Source organism: Stenella coeruleoalba, assembly GCF_951394435.1.
Source record: "Stenella coeruleoalba genome assembly, chromosome: 4".
NCBI lineage: Eukaryota > Metazoa > Chordata > Mammalia > Artiodactyla > Delphinidae > Stenella > Stenella coeruleoalba.
Window position 1 is genome coordinate 76784176 of NC_137149.1, and position 14987 is coordinate 76799162.

General features: G+C 36.8%; 1 protein-coding gene across 16 annotated transcripts in view; it reads left to right on the forward strand.

The window, feature by feature from the left end:
* Nucleotides 1-14987, forward strand: part of LOC307185259 (uncharacterized protein) — a 1189055-nt gene that overhangs the window by 591720 nt on the left and 582348 nt on the right. For 2 of the 16 annotated variants that reach the window (XM_079919226.1, XM_079919223.1), the window contains exon 1: nucleotides 864-1079. The exons of 12 other annotated variants lie outside the window; for them this stretch is intronic. The gene's annotated coding sequence lies outside the window, so the exon portion shown is untranslated. Of the gene's footprint in view, nucleotides 1-863; nucleotides 1080-8483; nucleotides 8727-12140; nucleotides 12199-14987 lie in introns of those variants that run through there. 2 more of the 16 variants (XM_079919228.1, XM_079919227.1) reach the window with 2 other exon arrangements.

Genomic DNA, 14987 nt, shown 5'->3' on the forward strand with positions numbered 1-14987 from the left:
GTGCCTAATGAAGAAAAGATGTTGTTTAGATAAACCTCCTTCAGGCTCTGAGTTCAGTGTTAATGAATCAACAATATGGTACCTCCAGAAAAGGAAGAGAAAACTTGCCAGTCTGTATCCGAGGCTGCTTTGGAAAGTGCTAAAGTAACATTTATAGGTGAAGCTGTGGAAAATATGGGAAAGTGGCTAAATTTGTGTATTCATGAGATGATGACTGATTTAAAAAAAAACATAGCGGATAGAATTATGCTGAGGCTAAAAGCCAAAGAAATGTACATTTATATTACCTAAGGTCAGGAAAATGTTAAACCCTCCTTGACTAGTGTTGGCTGGCTTGCATGTTTCAAAAAGTGATATCATGTGTTAAAATGATTAAAGAAAACAATTTAGGTGATACAAACAAACTTTAACACTTCATGAAACAGCAGTTTCCTCTCAAGAGTTCAGAGAGCTGCAAAGTAAGGGGGAAGGGCTGCAAGCTTTTATAGAAAGGCAAGTGTTATAGACCAAAGGGCTCACTGGAACTACGTGCATAGGAGCCACAGCACTATGGCACTGGCTTTTGAGAAAAGACCTTTTTCTTGCGAGGTTGGCTAGCAAGGAGACAGGAATCATGGTTCATATCTCGCTCCCTTATCTGGGGTTGGGTCAAGCTTTTAGGAGTTAGGGGAGGAGCCCTGATGTTCGGACAGGCTGGCGAAGCAGGTTTCCATTGGAGGGTTTTGGCACTTGGCCATCTAGGAGCGGTAAAGGGGCTTCAGCACCTGATCTTCCTGGACGCTGGACCCTTCGCAAAGCGAAGGGGTTCCGGTGTGTAGGCTCCAGTCACGTCCTGGTCCGTTGGCTCGGGGCTGGGAGAAACTTTGGTTTCCGGTGTTAGAGGTCAAAATTTTCTCCTCCGCGCATGCTTGGGCTGCATGACTTGCGGTTTTGTTCTGTTGTCTTGTGAGAAACAGGATGGGACCAGATTTGGAGTGGTTCTGCGGTTACACAAGCGGGAAACAAGGAAGTAGCCAGCTTCAGTTAATTGGTTGGGGTTTCATATCGGAGCTTATTTGCATAGATCAAGGAACAGGAAAGTAAGTATAGAACCTAAAGTTGGCTTGGTGTTTGGGGAGTGTCTGACTGGTTACACTGAGTTTCTAGCCTAGCGGAGGAGCTTTAAGAGCGAAATGAAAATTGTGTAAGTTTCGGTTTGCTGATGAGGTACCCCGGGAAGGAGCGGCTCCATCTTGGGGCTAGAAATTTAACACAAGTGAAAAATGTTAAATTGGTGTGTGAGGTGGGTTTTGTAAATCAGGAGACAGCAGAAGAATTTTTTTTTTTTTTTGCCGTACGCGGGCCTCTCACTGTTGTGGCCTCTCCCGTTGTGGAGCACAGGCCCCGGACGCGCAGGCTCAGCGGCCATGGCTCACGGGCACAGCCGCTCCGCGGCATGTGGGATCTTCCCAGACCGGGGCACGAACCCGTGTCGCCCGCATCGGCAGGCGGACTCTCAACCACTGTGCCACCAGGGAAGCCCTATAGTTGATTTTTAAGACTTATTGTCTCATTTTAAGTGTAACGTTTTTCTTTTTCTTTTCTTTTTTTTGGCGGTATGCGGGCCTCTCACTGTTGTGGCCTCTCCCGTTGCGGAGCACAGGCTCCAGACGCACAGGCTCAGCGGCCATGGCTCACGGGCCCAGCCGCTCGGCGGCATGCGGGATCCTCCTGGACCGGGGCACAAACCCGTGTCCCCTGCATTGGCAGGCGGACTCTCAACCACTGCGCCACCAGGGAAGCCCCACTGCAGAAGAATTTTAAAAATACGTTCTAAGTTTTACACAAGAGGAAGGTTATGTGAGAGAACAGGTTTTCAGTGCTGATGAGACTGGATTATTTTACAAGGATTTTGGCAAATGAACGTGTATTACACAAATGACATATTGGTTGATGAAAATGTTGACTGGAGAGGCTCACAGGAACCTAACTCTATTTCCCCAGGAGCAATAGTTGTATTCTCTAATTCAGTATTTACAACAACTATATAGAACGTAACTACCGTGTATAAAAAGCAGTGACTGTATATTTAAAGTATACAGATTGATCCATTTATATACATACACATATCATAGCTACAAGATGATGAGCGTTTTCATCACAATCTAAAGTTTACTTGTGCCCCGTTGCAATCAATCCATCCTGTCCTCCACCACGTGCTCCAGAAAAATCACTGAATTGTTTTTTGAATCTTTAAATTAGTTTTAGACTTTTATATAAATGTAATACACTCTTTAAAAAAGTTTGACTCATTTTACTCAGCATAATGGTTTTGAGATTTTTTCGTGTTATTTTTCCATTGCTGAGTACTGTTCCATAAAATGCATATACCATTCCTCTGTTCATGGACATGCATACTGATTTCAGTTTTTTAGCTGTTACAACTAAAGCTGCTATAAACACGTTGTGCAAGTGTTGCGTGGACATATGTGTTTGTATCTTTTGGTTAAATAGCTAGGACTGTAATGTCTGGGTCAGGTGGAAGTGTAGATTTAATTTTTAAGAATTAATTTTAACCACTAGTATCTCACTGTGGTTTTAATTTGCATTTCCGTGATAACCAATAATGTTGAACATCTTTTCATGTACTTTTGCTCATATATACGCCTTTCTAAAGTGACTTCACATGTTTGTTTTTCTAAATGCGTCGTTTGTCTTTTTATTATTAAAGTTTAAGAGTTCATTGTATATTCCAGTTACAATTCCTTTGTCTGATACATGTGTTGTGACTGTTTTCTCTCAGTTTGTGTCTTGTCCTTTTGTTTTCCAAAAGTTTTAAATTTTGATGGAATCTTATCTATTTTTTTTATGTTTTGAATTTTTAAGTTCTCTCTAAAATATCTTCACCTACCCCAAGATGGCAGATCTTTTTTCCTACAACTTTTTCTAGAATTTTATAGTTTAAGTTTTACATTTAGGTCTATAATCCATTTTGAGTTACATTTCATGTTTGGTATGAGGCAAGGATCAATGTTCACCTTTTTCCATATAGATATCCAGTTGCTCCAACATTATTTGTTGAAAAGACTTTCCTTTCCCCACTGAATTGCCCTCTTTGTTAAAAAAAAAATCGGCTGTATATGTATGTGTCTATTTCTAGACAATATCTGTTCTATTCATTTATTTGGTTATCTTGTTTTCAGTACCATACTGTCTTGATTATTATAACTTTGTAGAAAGTCTTGGTTTCAGTTAAGTCCTGAAATGTTGTTATTTATTTACTCTTTTATTTTTGGTCATTCTAGATCCTTTGTATTTTTCTATAAATTTTAGAATCTTCTTGTTGATTTCCACAAAAATAGAAAGTTCACTGGATTTTTTTTAAAACATCTTTATTGGAATGTAATTGCTTTACAATGGTGTGTTAGTTTCTGCCTTATAACAAAGTGAATCAGCTATACATATACATATATCCCCATATCTCCTCCCTCTTGCATCTCCCTCCTACCCTCCCTATCCCACCCCTCTAGGTGGTCACAAAGCACTGAGCTGATCTCCCTGTGCTATGTGGCTGCTTCCCACACGCTATCTGTTTTACATTTGGTAGCATATATAAGTCCGTGCCAGTGTCTCACTTCGTCCCAGCTTACCCTTCCCCCTCCCAAATACCGTATGCTAACACATATATATATAGAATCTAAAGAAAATAAAAAATGGTTTTGAAGAACCTAGAGGCAGGACAGGAATAAAGACATTGGATGTTTTTATTGGAAATATGTTGAATGTATAGAGCAAATGTATATTTGTTTGCTAGGGCTACCATAACAAAGTACCACAGACCAGGTGGCTTAAATAAAGTGATTTATTTTCTCACAATTCTGGAGGGTAGATTTTGAGATCAGGCTGTCTGCAGGGTTTGCTTCTTCTGAGGCCACTCTTATTGGCTTGTAGATGGCCATCTTCTCTCTGTGTCTTCACATGGTCTTCCTCTGTACGTGACTATGTCCAAATTTCCTCTTCCTTTAAGGATACCAGTCATGTTGGATTAAGACCCACCTTAATGACCTTATTTTGTCCTAACAACCTTTTAAAGACCCTATGTCCAAATACAGTTACATTCTGAGGTTTTGGGCGTTGGGACTTAAATATATGAATTTTAGGAGGGCACAATTCTCTCTATAACAAAATGTATCACATTTTCTGGCTGTTTAAAAATTTTTTTCAGTTATCTTTTACTTCAGCAGTTTGGTTATAAAGTGTCTATGTGCAGTTTTTTTGCATTTAATTCTGTTTAGTGTTCACTTAGCTTTATATCTTTCATCACATTTGAGAAATTTTTGGTTTTGATTTCTTCAAATATTTTTTTTCTGCCCAGTCTCTTTCTCCTCTCCTAATACTTCAATTTTCCTCAGTTAGGCTTTTTGATATTTTTCTCACAGGTCTTTGAGGCTCTGTTAATTTTTATTTCCAATATTTGTTCCCTGTCCTTCAGATTGAATAATTTCTATTGACTGTCTTCAAGTTCACTGATTTCTTTCTTATCCGTTCTGTTCAGCTCATCCAGTAAGGTTGGTTTTGCTTTTTGTGTGTTTTGTTGTTGTTGTTCGTAGTTGTTTTACTTTAGATACTGCATTTTTTTTTTTTTTTTTTTTTTTTTTTTTTTTTTTTTGGCGGTACGCAGGCCTCTCCCTGCTGTGGCCTCTTCCGTTGCGGAGCACAGGCTCTGGACACGCAGGCTCAGTGGCCATGGCTTACGGGCCCAGCCGCTCTGCGGCATGTGGGATCCTCCTGGACTGCGGCACGAACCCATGTCCCCTGCATCGGCAGGTACACTCAACCACTGCAGCACCAGGGAAGCTCTGCATTTTTAACTTACATTACCAGTTGGGTTTTTGTTATAAGATCTATTTATCTGAGAATTCTTTTCATTGAATTCAGTGCCTTTTATGTATTTTGGGAGCATGGTAACAATCACTGCTTTAAAAATCTGTGTCAGGCATTGTTCTTTCTGAGTGATCTCAGGGCTGGCATTTGCTGATAGTCTTTTCCCTTGAGAATTTTCCACATTTTACTGATTTTTTTATACACTGAGTAATTTTCAATGGTGTCCTAAACACTGTGAATATTAAGTTCTATAGGCTCTGGGTCTTGTTATAATCCTCTAGAGAATGTTGATGTGTTTGTTTTAGGAGCAGTCAATCCGGTTAGGTTCAGACCTTAAGTTCTCTTTGTTTCTGTGGGTGGTGGTTCAAATCTCAGTCCAGTTCTCAAAGCCTTTGCTACACTGGTTTGGTTCTGTGCCACACAGGCATAGCTCAAGGGTGAATCTGAGGCTTGTGACAATTCATGCTCACAATTAGTGGATTCTCTTCTCCAGTTCTCTTTTCTTCATGATTCCCCCTCCCCTCCAACCTGCAGAGGCTACTCTGCTGGTTTTGGAAAGATGGGGTTTCTATAGAGTTTTAGTTACTTGCTTAGGTTACTTTTCAAACTTTTAGCTTTCCTTCATAATCTGCCCATTTTCCTTTATTTTTCTAGATTCTTCAGGTAATTATTTTGCCTTTCATCTATAGCTTTCAGTTGTAATCAGTGTGAAGGGTGAGTTATAGTGTGCTTAAGCCACCATGCCATAACAGCAACTCCAGCTCAACAGCTTTGAGAAAATATTAAAGAACTAAGCCTTCTAGCATTCTGGATCACCCTTTATTTAATATCCAAATAAGATAATTTGAGATTCTATCAGTCCTATGTATTGTAGAATATTTTCGTAACATTTATGTAAATTTCTAGGTGTCTTACATCCTCCTACAGTCTTCACTGTGGCCTACTTTACCCAGTCATCAGTTCCCAACTGTTATTCTTGATGCAAGTGTCTATTGTCTGCACACTGGCTATGTTCCCTTCTTTTTGGCTCAAAGCTACCACTCCCTCTTTGAATCCCTCTACTTTGCCCAGATTTCTCATTTCTCTGTTCTATTTACCAATCCTCAACACCTCATACTATTTTTACATTCTTAGTATTCTTATACATAGCAATTATGTCTCTACCTGTGCTTCTGAAACACGTCCAAATACTCACTAATATGTTCTACTCTGCAAGGAGCCATCCATTTTTGGTCTCTACCTCTGACAAAGAACCAGGGAATGAGTTTTAAAATTATGTATTTTTCCTTTCACCTATTTGAGATCAACTCTAAAGCAAGGGTCTTAAAACAACCAGAGAAAATTCTATGAAGTGATACTGTGAGGTGATTTCCCATTGTTCTATATTATAGGCACTAGGGCAGGCACTGGGTCTAGGTTTGGGGAGGGGGAAAAGAAAGGATGCATATGACCAAACTCACATTTGTTTTCTTCCTCTTCCTTCCTCAGTCAAATTGTTTTCCCAGTGAGTTAGTTGCACGTTATCAATTGTGATATTACATGTTAAATCTTATAATAAAACTGTAGAAAAAGTGCTACAGTTGAAAATTTGTGACACTTTGAGGGACTTGGGAAACTTTCACAAAGGAGTGTGTTGATGGATGTTAAGACTTCTGGAGAATTTTGAGGATGTAAAACAGTTTACCAGATGGATAGGGAAGAAAAATAAGTATAATACAAGGCAAGTAGTCTGGAGGTGACTGGAGTTTAAGGAGTGGAATGAGATGAAGATGGGAAGAGAGGTTAAGTTCAAATTGCTCATGGCTTTGAATGCATGCTATGGAATTTCCACTTTATTATATAGGCAAAAGTGTTTATGTTTGGGTTACCCTTTCAAGTCTGTTGCTCATAGGAATCTCTAAACAACATCACGTAAAACAAAGACCATACCCACTAACTATTCTGATTTTCAGTATTGCATGTATAGTTATATCAGAAATGTCCTTAGCACAGAGTGTCAAGCTTAAATGATTAGGCGGAAATCTGGCACTATTTCTTCATTAATTTGTCTAGGAAACTGGCAACATGAAATTGATCACAGTGAATCTGAAAGATGATATATAAAACTGGAAGGAAAAATGATGATATACTTTGGGCTTTAGAATCTTAGTAAGAAAAATATTTTAACCAAAAATGAAAATCTTAGAGATCATCCAGGATAATGCCTCCAATTTTCTGTTGTGACAGCTAATGTCTAACAGGAAGTTGTACCTTTTGACCACCTTCATCTGTCTTCTTGTTCTCCAACAAATGTAATTTTGATCTGGCATTTGTGTGCTCAAGTTCAATACCAAGTCTTTCTCTCTTGAGACGTTGTGGTGATTTTCTTTGAAATTTCAAAGTCTGCAGCCTGCTTTGTATCAAGCAATACCTCTTTTCTGTTGGGAGCTATATGACACCCCCTCAGCTTTCCCCTCCAATAGTATACGTCCAGTGCCTCTTAGCTGAGGAGTCTCTTTGACAGAGTCTCTTTGAAGTGGTGACCCTAAAGGCAGCGTCCACTTACATGATCACATCTGGACCATGGAAAACCCTCCTCCACTCCATCTAATCAGTGGAAATACAACTCGTTTCCAGTGTGGTCATCTCTTGACAGTTTTAGCTATATTAGTCAGAGTTCTCCAGAGAAACAGAACCAACAGGATGTCTATATATTTCTTATAATAAATGTATTATATAGATAGGTATATAGAGAGATAAAGGTGTAGATACGTAGATCTATAGATATATAGGTTTATTATAAGGAATTGTCTCATATCATTATGCAGGCTGAGAAGTCCCAAGATCTGTAGTCAGCAAGCTGCAGACCCAGGAGAGCTGATGGTGACAGTTCCAGTCTGAAAGCCAGCAGCCTCAAGACCCATGAAGAGCCAAAGTTTCAGTTTGAGTCTGAAGGCAGGAAAAAAAAATAAAACAATGTCCTTGTTCAAGATATCAGGCAGGGGGAGGTCTCTCTTACTCACAGGAAGATCTGCCATTTTTTTGTTTTGTTTTGTTGTGTTTTGTGCAGCCTTCAAGTGATTGGATGAAGGCCACCCATATTAGGGAGAGCAATCTGCTTTACTCATTCTACCTGTTCAAATGGTAATTTTATTTCAAAACACCCTCACAAATACACTTAGAATAATGTTTGACCAAATATCTGGGCAGCCTGTGGCTCAGTCAAGTTGACACATAAAATTAACCTTCACATTAGCTATCTCTCTTTTACATTACATTTCCCAGGCCTAGGGCAAAACCTGGTCTTCTACGTTTCATGAGTATTCCACATTTCGTGAAATATATGTGAGCTGTATAAATAGTTCTTTTACAGCCCTTTTCACTTGACATGGAGTGAGGGTGAAGTATCTATTTTTCCTCCTGCATGAGATGGATAGGAAAATGCCATAGAACCCCAATCATTTTCTCTGGTAAAAGCTTTTAGCTCATCAGGCTCAATTGTTTTATATCATTGAAGTTCTGTAGAGCTTCAGGTCGCAAGCTTTTGATTATTTCTTTTCATGGGCTGAATTGTATTATCCTCCCCAAATTCATATGTTGAAGTTCTAAAGCCCCCCCCCCCCCCGCCGCCCCGCCAAGTACCTTAGAATGTGACTGTATTTGGATATAGGGTCTTTAAAGATGTAAAATGAGGTCATTAGGGTGGAGCTTAACCCAACAAGACTGATGTCCTTGTAAGAAGAAGAAATTTGGACACAGACATGTACAGAGGGAAGACAGTGTGAAGATAAGGTAGAAGATGGCAATGTGCAAGTTGAAGAGAGTGACCTCAGAAGAAACCAATCCTGCCGATACCTTGACCTTGGAAACTAGCCTCCAGAATTGTGAGAAAATAAGTTTCTGTTTATTGTTTAAGCCACCCAGTCTGTGGTACTTTGTTATGGCGGCCCAAGCAAACTAGTATATCTCCTTTTCAGGTCTTGCTTAGATGGTCTAGCAAATCTAGTTTGAACTACTGCCTCTTATTATTTTGTACTTGGCCTTTGAAGCCTTTAGCAGAATCCAAGCAAGGAAGAATCTCATTTTAAGATTATTACTATATGTTTCATATCCTTTTGAGTTTGCTATGTCCATATCCCATTTTTTTAAATCTCTGAACTTGTTTCAACTAACCTAGTCTTATAAAATTTCAGATTTATGATCATATGTTCTAAGAAGCCCAAACCATTTGGAGAATATCACCACTTTGAATGTTGCTTTCTGTTTAGAAAACATTAAATTTTGATAGAATATCAATGGAGAAAAGATTTTTTAAATGGCCTCTTAAAGTACAAATGTGATCCTGTTTCACTCTCCAAAAGGGAATAAAATGAATGAGTCAATGCTTCTGATGATTGTCATTTGAAATGGAACCCATATTTTCTTCTATGTCCTAAGTGGAACTTGCTTGGATAAATAAGTTTAATGATGATAAGGCAGACATAGCACAATCCAGAAGACATTTCTGTTATTGCTTACATCTAAAGGGTAATGTGTCAGGACATCAGATGTCTCTGTAAGTATATAAGTCTGGGAGTTAAAGGCTTAAGCAAAATAAATAATACAAGAGAGAATACTGAATGAAATATTTTTGTGGTGTAACATTAAATCAACACTCTATCAGAACTTCGTTAGCACATAATTCATTTATCCTCAGTTGTAAAACATAACAATGCTTCTAAAAATATACAGCTGTGTGACACCTCTCATTTGGTCTCATAATGCCATACATTGAGGTATGGTCAGTAAGTAGTTATAACATAGAAATTTAAGTTTATCTCTACAATAAAGTAAATAAATTCATTGATAATACATACTTTGGTTGACACCTTATGTAGTTCTTCAAGAAAACTATTAAATTGGAAACAAACAGTATCTAAGAATTAACATTTGCAGCCAGAATAGTTCTTCATCAGTATTCCTAAATTGTGTACCTTTTCATATTCTTGCTTTATTCAGAAAGCTTAATGAAATCTAGTGTGTAGAACATGTTCAGAGGGTCTGCAATTTGTCAGATACTCTCATATTTTTCTCCTCACAGTGCACAGACTTCTGTAAACATGCAGTCTTCACAGATTCTTTTTGTCAAGAGCTTATTGGAAACAGAAATCTGTTCTGTCTACTAAATGTGAGGAACTGAGTTTCAAGTTCTGGCACAGCTAAGCTGTCAACAAATTGTAATGATTAGGCTGATGTCCAATTTTCTAATATTGACCTGGTTCTTTGGAATCCTAATAAAGTAAAGTAGCAATGACAACTATAGCAAAAGGCATGCTTTGGACACCTTTATGTTTTGTGGGCACCCATATCAGTTTTCTGTGGCAACATGTAATATTTACTTTATTACCTGTGATGTGTTAGCACCAGGTTCCTGACAACTAACAGACTCTCAAACCTGAGGCATTGCATTGCCTTGGAAATCAGGCACTCAGGCTCCAGTCTTCAGAACTCACATTTCCCACTTTAATGAAAAGTTTAAATGCTGTGGGACCTGTGAAAATAGTTCAAATAATATTCGTAAGAAAACCTTTCTGATTCAAGTTGGAAGCAGCTGAATTTTCTCCTAGAAGCTTGGGGTTAGGAAAGGATAGCAAGTGGTTTCTAGTTAACTCTGTCCCTTCAGGGAAGACTGACTTTAAAGAACACATAGACATTTCAAACTATATCTTCATGGTTTCTTTTAAACTTTACATCCCCTCTGTTTAAAAGGTAATTCTTCAGTTTTTTTGTAAACTGGATGTCAGCTGAATCCACTCAGTTGGTTGAGATTTAAGCAAAAACCATGAATGCCCATGCTGCATACAGTGCAGACTGTCTCTAAATTTCTGTGGGTTTCCAGGGGATTACAGCCTTGTGGTTCCTTCTGACTTTGAGTTCCTACTTATACTGACCTCTTATTATCATTTCTGTTCCCTTGTTTACATCACACTGAACTATCCCCATACCTAATCTGTTTTCCTTAATTTCCCACAAACCACCTGATAAATCATTTCTACATGCAGTAGGCTTTACTGAGATTATAGGGCAATGGAAGGAATTTTATGTTGCATCTCTGCAAATTATCCTATCCTAAAAAATCCTTTGTCTATTTGCTACTGGGAATTTTTCACTGGCTGTGTTTTACTGGTACATCATTTAAACTACCCCTTCACCATGGTGCTTTCCCCACTGTTCCCCCTTTTGCCCGCTTCTAGCTTTTGGTGTTTACCTTTTGCAAAATTGCTCAAAACCAGGTTTCTTCCCTTCAGCCTAGTTTCCCTCACCCTGTTTAGCTCAATTCCCCTAACTTTTCTTTGGGACTCTTTTCATATCCAAAGACCTATTAACGTTTCTGGTAAAAGGAAGTGTCACCACTCACTTGCCCTTTAGCAGACCCAAATGTTGGATGGTCTTTTCTTCCTCATTCCACTATAGTCATGTTAAGTTAGCGGAAACTAAGACAATATTTTTGGACATTATTTAAGATGTATATTTAGAAATATTTAGACAATATTTCAGAAGTATATTTTAGAAATATAGACAACATATATCCCCAAAGATGGGCACGGCTATGTTCAGTCAGCTTTGGTTTAAAATTATCAAAGATCATGGTACATTTGAAACTTAATTTGAATTTTCTCTTCCGGTAAAGAATAAATATCTGCTACCATCTTTTTTAGACTGGATTTCACCAATGTGGGCATTTAATTTTTAGGCAAGACTTCTGGAAAAGGGAAGATTAGAAATAGTTCTAAATCTTTTCTAAGTGATTATGTATTAGATACACTAGTCTTTTAAGTTTGAGTAAGAGCATAGTTAAATACTATTGAATTATTTTCCAATTGCTGGCCCAAAGAATTGCCAGTGCAAGAATAGTTCCAGTGAATATTTCAAAACAAGCTAAAACATGTGCTTCTAGTCATCTTTTCAGATGTTCTGAGAACATCTTTTTAACTATGATTATTTCCAAGCCAAAGGTAGAAATGCACTGCTACATATGAAAGTATTGCACAGATTCAGGCCTCCAGGTTCTCAGTAAATTTTCAGTGGCTCTGAAAGGGAAGGCATGAAGCTTCTCCACTTGTTTCATGGTTGGTTATCTCAGTTGGTGATTTTTTTCCCTTGTTTATTCATTTATTTGTTTCCCTTCTTTTTCCTAAAAATATTATATTGCAAGATGACATAAATTAGACATGAAAAAGAAGAGGCAAAGAACAAACAAAGAAATAAAGGGCAAGGAACAAAGAAAATAGAGGCAGGGAACAGAAGAGCACATACAATGAAATAGGAATAAGGCTTGAACAAAATGACAAAATATCATACTACAAAGTCTTAAAGGTATGTATACCAAGAAGTTGGTAAGAAATGGTAATTCGAGATAGTTCATTTGGCTTTGTTAACGTAGGGGTAGGGCCATAGTTTACAGATTTAATCCCAACTAGGTGCTCACAAATTTGTTCTGATTGTTATGTCAGGGTTACCCTTATGTTAGTTTAGAGAGACTCTTTTGATAATGGCATATGCAGAAGCTTAGAGGGAAGAATGCAAAGAAAACCTCCAAATATGTTATCTTTCTGGAATATCTTCATGGTGTTCACATTTATTGGAAAGAGTACTAGCGATGCTTTCTTTAGGGAAAGCACAAGACATCACATGATAAAACTGTGAGTGGTAGAAAGTCTTTGCAAACTCTTAAATTCAATAACTTCCGGGTAGGAATATACTTTGAGTCATGTAAAAAGAAAGTTACTTTGCTTTTTTGAGTGAGTCTGTCGATATCTTTGAAGTGATTTTGTGATTTTTTTCTGTGAGTCCCACTAACATTGGCTTTCTAGAGCTTTGGAGCCAAAGAGAAGTTGTTGTTCAAATTAAGGGGGTAAAAGATTTGAAAGAAAAGAGGAATTAAATGTTTTTGACATATGTACTTGTCTGATAGCTGTAGTAGTCAAAAATATGTTAAATTAACTATTGATAAAATAAAATGGAAAAACAGGATATGTATGTGATTGTGTGTGTATGTGTGAGTCTGTATTTGATGAATTAAATGCTGTGTTTACATACTATGGGATGGATATGTATATGATAAATTATCATTTTATCAGATCATTTTATGATCATTTATCAATCATTTTATTATTATTATTTTTTAACATCTTTATTGGGGTATAATTGCTTTACAATTGTGTGTTTCTGCTTTATAACAAAGTGTATCAGTTATACATATACATATGTTCCCATATGTCTTCCCTCTTAAAATGATTATTTTCATAGGGAACCACTGCAGAAGAATTTAGTATAACTTAAAATTTAACACACATATTTTCAAATATAACTGGGCTCTGATTTTTAGATAAAAGTGTATCAGATAATACAAAGTATGATCGTATGATCGAGTCTTTTCTCTTTGTGTTTAAAATACTGCTTCTTAAAGGGACTATAACAATTAAGAATGTGTGGGGATTCAGGAAAAGTGTGTTTGCATGAATTGGTGTAGAAAATAGCTTTATTTTTTTAAAGGACAAGACTAAGAATGGCCTAAATCTTTAATATTTCCTTATCTACTAGCTTTAGTAAATTATTGAAATCCAATTTTGATTTCTTATTTTAAGAAATTTAGCATCTATTGGCCAAAGCTTGGCTCCTCTAATTGCTAATATTATAAACTTGGCCAATTTATATGACCTCTATGTCTTTATTAACTCAACTGTAAAATAAAGATGAAAATAGTACCTATGTGGTGAGGTTACAGTGGAGATTAATGAGAATGCCTGAAAGAGTACCAAGTACCAGCTGCATAAATGTTAGTTACTATTATTACTTTGTTACTTAAATGAAAGATGAATTCATATGATGTTTTAGGTACTTTCTTGGGAAACATGCTATGAGATAATGTGTGTTTGGTGTAATCCAGCTCCAGAGGAAACACCTTTGGTGCCTCCTGATGTACCTTGTAAGACTGAAGCGTAATTAGTTTATTTTTGGACCAAGAGTTTTCTAAGACTGTTGACTATTTACCTGTTCTAAATTTGCACTCTTCCTATGAATGTAACCAAGGGGAATGATTTTCCTTTATATATCACAGACTAATGAGAATCTATTGACCCTGTTTATCAATATCATTCTTAAAATCTTTCCTCTGCCATGCTGTCCTTCACCTTGGATACAGTTGGAGCATTTCATGTAATACATTATTCTGTTTCTTATTTTATAGCCTACATGGGGATTTGGTTTATATATTTTTTGTGTATGTGAAATTCACTGGAATTTCAATTAAACATTTAAAACAAACAATTCCAATTCTAAAAGTTATATAAACTGGTGTGCCTTAGACTCTACTGTAGGGATTGTATCACAGGCAGAGAAAGAAGAATTTCATTGAGATTCTGTTTCATGTAATAACAAAGCACTGTCTTAGTGGTAGGAAGAGCAGCAAAGAAATATATTGCATTCAATTTCAGCTTTTATAGGCTTCAGTTTTTATCAGCTAATGTAGAAAATTTACAACGAAGTTGCTTTGAATCCTTATTTGTTTGTTAATTTATTTACTTTTACATAGGCAACAGGAAGGCTGTATTTAGTATATACTATTAAAAATATTGACTCAGTTTAGCAATCAATGGAAATCTTAAACTCTTCATAAATTATTTAATAGGATAAATTTTAGAGCCAATAAATAGATAATCTTTTAATACCACATTGCAATTACAAAGATAATATTTTTTGCTATTCATAAAGTACCATGATTAGAATTTCTTTAAACTAAATGCATCCATTTGCACATATATGAGAAATACAATTACTCTGTTTATCCTCATAGGGATGAGATATACTGGACAGATTTTGCTTTTTAATTACGAAGGAAAAGATTATTTCTAAGCAGTTTCTAGATATTAGCCTTGGACAATTTTTTATTCAGTTCTTTCTCTAGAAGGACAAATAGCTTCACAAGTAGGCCCTTTAGAAATATGTTTTATAATCAATTATAAAAACACTGAATGTTTCCTTGAGACAGCCTTTTAAAAGGTGCTATCATAAATCACTTGACCTTTATTTGCATATCCATTTAAAACTCCAAGAAACTACAGTGATACTGAGAAGCACATTGATAAGGCAGTGTTAAAAGTAAC